Raw genomic sequence first — 10,979 nt, forward strand, 5'->3', positions numbered from 1 at the left:
TTACACTGTGGTCAACAGCAGCAGAAGCTTGTGTGCTGAACAGAGTTGTGTGTTGTTTGGAAGCTTTGAGTTCCACTCTGTTTTTTTTGTTTGTTTCTTTGTTTCTTTGTGGGTTTTTGGTGGCTTTTATTTTTTTCAGGGGCGGGGGGGGGGGAGTTGCGGAGTAGTTTTGAACATTTCTGTGGGATTTGACAAATCAAATTTAAAAGTTAATGTTCATTTTATAGTTCATGTTCAAACAGGATGGTTAACTGTCTTGTTTGTCTCACAGAGGGTCCAACACCTGTGACCAGTAGCAGTGCATCTGCATTTTCTGCTCCTTCTGGAGAATTTCTGGATTTAGACAAATTTAAGAAGCCTGAAGGAAGCTGGGATTGGGAGACCTGCTTGGTTCAAAACAAAGCAGAGGCCACGAAGTGTGTAGCCTGTGAAAGTGCAAAGCCAAGCACCAAAGCAGAGCTCAAAGGTAATACTTAATGATTAAAACGAGGATGCATATTCTGTGATTTATTTTTTGGTTTGCTCTGATTTTTTTTATTTTCTTACCTGTTAAGCACAATTATTTTTTCCTTTGAGGTGTGGCAAAATTATTCGTTTTTCCTGTAGGAATATTGCCTAGATAACTTCTGTTTCCACACTTTTCCCCAAGAATAAGTTTATCCTTTTTAGAGAAAAGCTTTCATTAATGACGTGCTTGTTCTTTACATGCCCTACACGTTGTTCATTTGGAGTTCAGACTAAAAACATGATCTTTCAAAGAAGTTCGTATACTTTTTAAAGCCAGGTGGTGGGCAGAAAACACAGTTGTGAAAAGTTTTATGTAGAGAGGAAGCATGGGGTTTTCTTGTTTGTTTTACTGTTTGGTTGGTTGTTTGTTAAACAGTTTTGACTGGAAAGATCAGGACTAGAATGTAGTTCAAACCTTCACGTACTGCAGATACACCGTGGGTTACGGACTTGACATTCACTTATTTCTGCAGGTTTTGGTGCTGCGGCTGCGTCCACAAAATGCTGCCTTGCCATCATTTACATTCGGTGTTCACTCAGAGTGTTCAGGTGCAGAGTCTGCAGCTGCCTCACAGTTTATTTTGGGAAGGACAGAAGAGAAGCAGTACTTGCAAACCAGTACTTCAGGTAAACAGAGTATCTTTTGTCTTCACTTGTGCGCTTATGTCCATCAAGTAAGACCTCTGAAACCATACTAGAAAAAATCTGCGGGATTTGATATGTTCATGTACTAGAGCTTTAGAAAAAGTTTAATTCCTATATGCAGCATGTCTTCTGTCCTGGTTATTGATACGTACGCAATTAGTAGCAATCCCTTTTTTGATCTCAACACTAGGTTTAGACAAAAAATTGCGACACCTTAAGGAACCTGTCCTGCATCTCATACAAGCACAGAAGTTGCAGTGTCTCAATGCTAGCAGTACAGTTGGTGGTAAAATCTTTAGTAGGGTGAAATAGAGGCCTCACACTTTTCAGAGAAAAAAAGAGATTATTCCCACATACTTGCAACTATGCTGCAGAGTGTACTGCTGTTACTCTAGTGCTACAAAGGTCCAAAAATCACTGAACAGTTATTAGCCAGTTTTGTATTCCTTTAATTTGTTGAAAGACTGCAGTAGAGGATTGAAGTTTTTATTGAGGATCACTGTGTGGAAAAATTCTGATTGTTAAATGTCATTTGTATGACTTAAGAACCGCGTTTTGGAGTACAGAATTCAGTATTAATTCCAGAAGGGGTAAGGGGAAGGACATTAGCTAGTAATCCCGAACAAAAGCAGTGTATAGAGCTATACTGATTTTAATCGCAGTATTCTTACAGTTGGTCTGTTACTGAACAGATATGTTTTGGGGAGATATGGTGGCCAGGGAGGCGTGTGTGTTTGTGTGCTTCCTCTTCTAGTTAAGGTTCTGGGGTTTGGTTTAGTCAGGAAAATTCGATGAGGCACCTTGTGTAAAAGGAAATGTTAACCAGCATTTTTCAACACGGTGTAGTCCCTTAAAAGTGTCATAGATGAAAAGAGGCCATAACCGCTGGGGGAAAAAGTTAGTGGGAAACTGAGAGCAGGATCACATTCAGTAGTGAGAGAGCAGCAGCCTAGGGAAAGCTGATGAATGACTGTAACAGATAGTTCTATTTTAAGTGTAAAACAACACTCAGTACTTTATAATGGTGGTCTTACCAGAGGGTTCTTCTCCATGGCTCCTAAAAGCACGTCTTGAAGGCATTCGAGTGCAGTGAACTTAAGCTGTAAGAGTTGGGCTGGTAAGCTTGGCCTGATTTGAAGCTGTAGGCATGGGGCTATAATTTCTGAACAGGCTACAAAAGAAACTGTACCACTGTGCTTTTCAGTGCTCCGTTTAGCAAAGCCATCAAATTGTTGCAGGCAATTGATGTTGTTCTTCTAAGAGCACCTGAAAGATATTTTTGTTTGAAGAGTTCAGAGGTACCGGTTAATACTGGTTCAGATAATTACAGCCAGCTCTTGGTGTTTGTGACCAATAAAGTTTGTGGCTCCAAAAGGAGTGGGTTAGTGCTAACTGATTAACTGCTGTATATGCAGAAATATGGAATCTGATTACTTATGCAGAGAGCACTTAAAATGTATTGTTTTGCTGGCTCTCAGTGAGTTGCATCTTAATGCTACCAAGGAATAAGCTTTTTGCTCCTGGCCCAAGTTTTTTAATTTGGTGAAAGCCTTTTCTGTGCACGTGCACATGCCAGAGAGGTTGCTTAAGTAATAGAAGCTATAGTAGCTGCTATCTTCTGTTTTTTGTAGAAGACAGAAACTGAATTCGTTAGCTTTGTAACTGTTATGCATACCAGAATTGGTTTTCTCCCTTTTGAAAATAGTAGAGGGTATGCCTATGTCAGATTTGGTGAGCAAGGTGATCAGATGAGGGCACTGCAAGACTGCCAGAACGCACCAGGTCTGGGGGGAAAAGGAATCCGGCTGAGCATAGGAATTTCTAAAAGGTAACCAAGGAGTTGTGCATTGATACAGTTATTCTAAATAATCAGATTCTTGTAGCTCTGCCTTTGGAAAGTCTGTGGCCCTTGCTGTAGTGGCTGCACACAGGATGCAGTCTACAAAACCAGAAATGCAGAAGTCCTATGTTTTGACTCCCTGGATTCATCAACCTGCTTCAGGATGGCTGGGGGAATCCAACTGTTAAGTCTAGCCAGACAGCGCAACTTGGGCTTAGCTGCCATTGCAACCAGCCTTGTTTCTCAACAGTAGCAAAGCTGAATGCATTGGTAAATATTTTCAGGTTTGGGCCTGTATAAGGTAGAAGGGACAACAAGTGGTTTTATATGCTAGGGAGTTCTTGTTCTTAGAGCTTTCCCTCTAGTTTGAGAGAAGCACATAACTAGTTTTACAGTGGGTTGACAGGAAAGAAGTGGGGGGAAAAAATGGGAACGCAGGGAGAAAGCCAAAGGCGTTATTACTAGAACAGGTTTAGAATGCTATTTTTTGCTTTTCATGAGCTTAGGGCAATGGGGAGTTTAAAGCTTAGCACTTCCTGAGAGGGTTTCTTACTCTACCGGCTCAGTTCTATCACTTATTTAAGGCAATTCAGGTCTCTGAACGGTTAAAGAATTGATACCAAATTTGATGAACTTTGATCCAGGATACTGACAAAACAGGACTTCATATAAACAATTTCAGTATGTTCATGAGGTTAGCTTGTGTGTTCTGTTAAATAGTAAAAAATGACACTTCTGTTTCTGTTTACCTAGCATAATTCTGCAAATGTTGCCTCCTTCTGCTTTAGAATGGAAATGCTCTTCTCCAAGAGAGCACTGTCCAAACTTCTTTGCCAAAATTTTTTGATTAAATTAATATTGTTTTATTTTGAAAACAAGAATAAGCCACAAACATGTTTTCTTGCTTCGGCTATCCAGAAGAACGTCAACAGTATTTTCAGATTTTCCTTCCCTACACAACTGTATGTAGGAAGAGTGCAGTTGGAAGCAGAAGACCTAAGATGATGTATCTTCTGTTTGTTTACTACAGTAACAAGACAATGGATTACCTCTTTATTAGAACTTGTGTAGCTTTGCAGTATTGAAACAAATGTAGGTATTAAAATACACATCAGTAATACGTTTCTGAATGGCTGAGTACCGTGCTCTCTTAGCATTGAAATACCCAGCCATTGGATTAGTTTGTCCCTCATGTTTGCTGAGTTTGGAAGCTATTTCAGAATGCCTTCAGCTTGTATTCTTCCCCAAAAGCATAGAACTCACTTCTCTGCATCCCCAATTCAAGTCAGAGAAACTGGGCACTGCAACCACAGGAGGTCTGCCTGTACAGAATCAGTGAAGACAAGTCTAAACAGCGGATTTTTTTGAATATGCAGCTGGGTTATCTGAATGTTCTTTATGCAGTGTACCTCAGTTTTAGTACAGATAGCACTTGTCTTGGTTCTTGTCATTAGTCTGAAGCTGCCCCTGAGAAAATCTTGAAAGGGAAAGTAGTGAAAGCTAATCAGCTGGCCCTTTCTTCTTAAGAACCAGTGTATTTTGTAATTCTCCCACTAATAATAAGGCGTCATGCTGGAGAATCGCGATTGTGTTGTTAAGCAAGACTGACTTCACCTGAGTGGTATAGTTGGCAGCTGTTGAATGTTTAATGGACTTTAAACAAACAAAAAAACTGAGCAGGTGGAGGTAGACATGGCAAACTGACAGGCAGCGTCAGATGCTTCTTTGAAATGGATAATCTGACTCCATTCACTTCTTTCTGGAAATAAGATCTAGTAATTAACCAAACAAAAGATAGAAGGGTTAAGACTGCATCTTTAAAGCAGCTGTGCTTGATAAATGTCTCTGGTCTTAAATCAATCTTTAGCAAAGCACAGAGACATAGCAGCAGCTTGCTTATGCCAACGCTAAAAATACTTGATGTGTACAGGTAACCATGTCAAGGCTCTGGAGTTAATCCATGAGAACAATTCCTTCTGGTATTGGCAAAGGTGAGGATGCTTGCTTCTATAGAAATGAGGTTTTGAGCTGTGACTTAAGCTGTCACTTAGGTGACTGTTTAGGAAAGCTTCCTTTTAAGCTTTGAAGTATGTAAGCTGACAAATTGTTTAAGTTCAGAACTGGGTTTACAGTCTCTTGTTCTCTGACTGTATGCAACTTCTCATGTTTCAGACTGAAAGCAGAATTGCAGCGGTACCAGTCATACAACCATAATGATTATTGCCAAGATTACCAGAACTACTACTCGCAGAGGAGTTACGATGCTTACGCTGACTACAACTACAGCTCCTATGCTCCCTGTGACAGCATGCAAGCTGTTGGAGACTGCTCTTTAGGAGATTCTTTAATGGCTCCAGCTGTTTTTGAGGTAAAGATAGTGCACGCTTGCTGTAAAGAAAATATTTCACAGATAATACGTTGTACAGATTTGTGTGAATCAGCAAAAAGAATCCGAAGTTGAAAACATGCTTTCTGCTTAGTGTGAAGTTAAAAGAGCAGATTCCATTCAGAGGTGTTTGTATTTAAGTGCTTAAATAGTAAATCCATAGAATTAGTGATTTATACACCATTATTTGTTCACGCATACCAAAGAATGGTTTTGACAGCATAATTGCGTACGCTTCTTCTGTTCCTGTTCTTCTGATTTGCTTTGCTTAAAGCAAATTAAACAGTTGTTGTAAGTGGTCTTATGTAAGTGGTCAATTTATTAGTTGTGACCTCCGGAGGTCCCTTCCAACCTGTACTGCAATATTGGCTTTCTTCTAAAAATAAATAGATAAAATGCCATCTATCCTTGTAGTTGTAGGAAGAAGGAATGGGTTGAGACTGCAGCACTTTGAATCTGTGATGCTTTCTGAAATGAGTTATGATTAAACTTAGCCTTTTCTGTCTTTCAGGAATCTTCAGTTATGACTGCAATCGGTGATGACCTAATTACTGACGGTAATAAGGGTTCTATCATTGTCACTTGAGTTTAGCCATCCTTGTGCCTTTTAACAATACAAGCCAACCTCTACTGGATGAAGAACATCTTGAAAATTCAGCTGAGGTCAAACCTCTGTGGGGTTGATCTGCAATCAGCTGGGGTTTTAAAGCTGATACAGCATACACTGACCGCATCAAGTAAAACGGGACACTGTCAATGCTTCGCAGCAGGTTTCTTGTACCTGTGCCTTCATTCCCATTTGAAAATGGTCTAAGACAGAATTTTGTTCTTTGTATTGGTTCCGCTAAACAGATTTTATATTAGAAGCTCAGTAATATGCAAAAGCTTTGTTCTCCACCCTGAGGTAAAAGCTTATGTTGCAGATTCCAAAAGGAGGATTCAGCTTGCACTTACAAATACGGTACAAAACATATTTGTGTCCTGGAAGGTTTGCAAAGTTCCTCACGTGGAGGCATTTTGTGTTAGTGTTTAGAAACTATCCTATGTAACGTGTATTGCCGTAGAAGTGAATTAAATGACTCTTGGGAGGGTTTCATGGCTGATTATCCTTAAACGTTATCTTTACTATCTTAAACATTGTCTTTGTCTTTATCTTGAAAGACAATTCTAGTCCCAGCCTTCTAATATACAAATTCCCAAAAGTTGGAGTTGTGAGGCTCAAAATTTTAGAGGACTAAATACCTCACTAAAATTAGTAGATCTAATAGCTTATTACACTTAGCTTAAAATACATTTTATTAGCCATTTCACGTGAAGTTTTTTTGTGCGCATGCCTCAGATTTGATACTTGGACTTACCAGGCTTTTATTTTCAGATCCACAGCTCTACTTGGATGTTGATGAAATGAACAGACAATTCACGGAGACAAGCGAAGAACTCTACGATTCACTCATGAATTGTCACTGGCAACCTCTGGATACGGTCACTTCTGAAATCCCCTCTGCTATTTAAGTGTCTTCTAGAGCATGACCGTTAGGACCAAAGTGCTAAAACTACATTTCTTCTACATTATTCTAGCTCATAAGTTTTAAAGCACAATGATAGGTTGGGTTTTTTTTGCTATGCTTTTGACAGTTTCTGTAATCTTTTTGTTCATCACTCTCTTGGAGCACCATGAAGTCATGTAAATATTCGAGAAATGTAAAGAGGTAAATGGGGTCTAAAGATAGACTTGCCTGTGTAAATAAAAAATTTGTTTCTGCAAACCTGCCAGCAAGGGATTTTACTTGTACCTGTGTGCAGCACGTTCTCTTCCGGCTTATGGAATTTAACAAGGTAGTAAGGGTATTTCATCTGTCTTTATTTTTATATGGGCATTAGGACACAAGCAAAATCTAGCTTTCCCTTGTTTTCCTGGTTCCTTAGGTAAGCGACAAGCCAAGCCTTTCATGTGCTTGCTTAGACTGGAAGTATGTATGGGAGACACTCACAGGCCTTGCTATGGAAACACCTGTGCCCACTTTTTCCTGCAGGCTGCTGGCTCTAACTGTACTACTGATACATGCTAGGTCAGCTAAAATTGGCTTATAAATAGGGTATGTTAAGCATATGGAAGTGTAGACTTCAACTGCCATAGCTACAAACATCCCGTGGAATGAGGATGATGTCTGCTGGCACTCTCTGCATCAGCATTCAGTTTTCCCTTGCCCTTCTTACTGTTAGACTTCTCAGCTGACGCTTTACAGCGAAGAAATTGCTACAACATAATCCGTGTTCTTAAACCTAAAAAAAAAAAAATCTTGGAGAAAACAACTTGCTGGTTTTCCCTCCTTGCTGGCAAGGAGAAAAATAGTCCACCAGGAACAACAAAAAAATCCTAGTAACAGCTCCTTAAGTTATACCCTCTGCTACCCTCTCTAATTGCTCTGGTCTTCCTTCATTCACGGTAATGAAGTTTTAAAGCTCTGGTAGAAGGATGACAGTACTCAAGTCAAAGGAGATGAGAGCAATGAGGAAAGCTTTGCTTTAAGCTAGAGCAGTCTTGCGAGTTGCTGCCTTTATGCTGTTCTTATCTTGAAGGGTACAGAGTCTTTTCCAGTCATAGGGACTCCATAACCCTATGAATATGGAGAAATAGTTGCTAATTAACAGTGTGTATAATAAGTAAGTGAGGCTGGAAACAAAAGAATATTCCTCCAAGAAAAAAAAGGAAGCAGAAATTACTGTACTTAATAGCTGGGGAAGCTGTTAAAGCTAGTTGACACAGTTCTGGTACTGCCGTGTGTGTTTTGGGGGCAACATAAACCATAATTGCTGTGATGGCAGGTAAGAATCCAATTCTTTTTTATGGCTTAGTGTAGTCAGTGAAAGCAGTGGTCCTAAGCTGCATGCTGTTCTTAAATGTAATGCAAATTCTCTTTTGTGACTCCTCAGTACTTCCAGGTTGCTTGTAGCTGATCACCAGCAACTGCTTCTGTTAGCTATTAGCTGTTGGGTTTTTGCTAGGAATACTTTCAGTCCTGAATTGAAATGATGACATCCTGAAACAGAAGAGGCTCTTGGAGTATTGTAGGAAGCACATTCTTCCTGGTTCTAGTGCAGGTGTAGACGTAGGAGGAGACAGAAGGCAAAGAACCTCACATAGGTGGAGGGGGTGAGGTGGCATCACAGTTAGAGCTGTTGCAGTTAACTCTTCCCAAAGCATGAAAGCAACGTGGCTGGGAACAGGGATTTGTTGGGTTGCTTCTTTGTGTGAGCCAGGGAGTCTTTTGAGGGGCAGATTAATAAGAATATGACACAAGGTAGAGGTGGAATAGATGAAGCAAAGAATCTGGGTGGGAAAAGGGTTGCTTGTACGTGTCTATGGAATTGTTTCAGGGGACTGAGCTGGGGCAAATTCAAGATAATAGATGCAGCCTCCTTGACTTTGGATGGCAGTGCTGAAGCTTCAAAACCTTACAAGGTTTGATGCCACTTCAATTGTAGTGCATAGCTGTGGTACTTGAGCTCAGAAGTGCAAACTGCACAGGATTTTTTTATCTATTTTCTTCAACGTGAGCAGCAAAACATCTTCCAGGAATGTGCCTGGGTGCTACGCTGCTTTGACACGGCTTGCTTTGCATCACCAAACACAGTAGTTAGGTTGCATCGAGTACTTTGTGGAAACATTCATTGTGTTGTCACCCAGAAATGGGATGCTACAGATGTGTGTTGGCCCGGCAGTATCAGTGCTGGTTTTTGGCCTTTGAGAGGTTGGTCCATAACATGTGACCTGTGTAACGAGAGGCCCACATAGATTGGTGACTTCATTAAGTCTGATGCTGTGGTGGTGTGTGACCCAAGGCCCTGAACGTCAGAAAATCAGGCTGTGGCCACCTATTTTATGCAGACTTTGCCTATTAACAAGGTCTCTACACTGTACGTTAGAGACGTGCGCCTCCTTTTCCGGACTAGATAGCGAAAATACCAGTTTTGTAGTTCAGTGAATGAGATTGGTTGGGCTGTTTGTTCTCCAGAGCTGAAAAATGTTGGGAGTGTATTCTCTTGGAGTCCACAGAAATGAAAATGATGAGAGGAAGAGAACGTTGGTTGCAGCCCGCGTGCTGCTGTTATAAAGTAGTTCTCTGATGTCTTTTTCCCTCTGCTGAGACTTATCAGCCTATCGTCCTTTCCTGTTAGGAGCGCATACCTGGCTTGGGATGGTGTGCGCAGGGCAGATTCTTTACCGTAAGAGCACAGTGAATGCCAAACTTCTTCCTGTACTGCCGTGTTAACCGTGAGTCACAAATTCAGGAAGCAGTGATTGCATCGGAACTGCTAGAATGCTTTGCGGAGTCTTTTTACTGGGTAAACTTCACAGCTGCAGTTACAACTTCCAGCCTGTGTTAGCTGAACACATCGTACTGGTGCCCGCCATCAGTTTGACAAAGATGGGATTGCAGTAGGAACTTGCTTTTTTCCTTCTTTTTAATTAAACAAGTCTTTGAAGCAACTTTTCCAACACCGCCATACTTCACTTCTTCCAGTTATTTTCTGTTTTACTTAGCTGAAATGTTTTTTTTTCTTCCAAGCTTGAGGAAGTTTTCTACAAGAATGTCCCGTAATGATTTCATAAACTCTTTTCGTTGTACCTAGCTGCAATAGAGAGTGCTTTTATTCAAAAACCTGCTGGTTTTCTCTTCCAAGAAGTAGTGGGGTTTTTCCTATCTCTTCACTGATGGGAAAGGCTGTAGGACAGTAGCTTGAGGGGCTACTAATGCTGTCATCAGTGAGCCGGGAAAAGGCAGGAGTCCGAAACGGGTAAAAAGTACTTAAAAGGATACCAAAAGAGTAAACGGTACTTAAGCCGTGGATGTTTCTTTTTGCAGGGATGCTCTGGACCAACCGCTTCTTTCTAGCGCTACCTCAAAGTAACTTGCAGATAGACCTCACAGGGAAGGTTGATCAAATGGTGATGATCGCTGTCATTCTGCTGGACACGCAGATACTTGCCTTTCGTTTTGGCTCATTTTTAATACCAATTAACTTCAGTGCCTCGCGTTAATAGACACCGTTTGACTGCATCGGCAAATGTTTCTGAGTCGTGAGTGTCGTTAAAGGCCTGTCACCTGTTGTGGTTTAACCCGGCTGGCAGCTAAACACCACACAGCCGTTCGCTCACCCTCCCCCCTCCCTCTCTGGGATGGGGGAGAGAAACGGGAAAGTGAAGCCGGTGAGTTGAGATAAAGACAGTTTATTAAGACAGGAATATAATAATAACAATAATAGTAATAATAGTGATAATGGTAATAGTATTAATAATAATAATGTGTAAGAAAACAAGTGATGCACAATGCAATTGCTCACCACCCGCTGACCGATGCCCAGCCTATCCCCTAGCAGCCGGCCCCCCACCCCAGCCAGCCACCCCTATATATTGTTTAGCATGACGCCAGATGGTATGGAATACCCCTTTGGCCAGTTTGGGTCAGCTGTCCTGGGTCTGTCCCCTCCCAGCTCCTGCTGCACCCCCAGCCTGCTCGCTGGCAGGACAGAGCGAGAAGCCGAAAAGTCCTTGGCCTGGTGTAAACACTGCTCTGCAACAATTAAAACATCAGCGTG

General features: G+C 41.2%; 1 long non-coding RNA gene across 1 annotated transcript; it reads left to right on the forward strand.

Moving 5' to 3' along the window:
* Positions 1–360: 360 nt before the first annotated feature.
* On the forward strand, positions 361–5,302 carry LOC310891715. Its single transcript, XR_014577697.1, has 3 exons — positions 361–466; positions 981–1,134; positions 5,165–5,302. It is a non-coding gene; the product is annotated as an uncharacterized lncRNA (long non-coding RNA).
* The last annotated feature ends 5,677 nt before the right edge of the window (positions 5,303–10,979 follow it).

The sequence above is a fragment of the Anser anser genome (genome assembly GCF_964211835.1).
Source record: "Anser anser genome assembly, contig: HAP1_SCAFFOLD_71, whole genome shotgun sequence".
NCBI lineage: Eukaryota > Metazoa > Chordata > Aves > Anseriformes > Anatidae > Anser > Anser anser.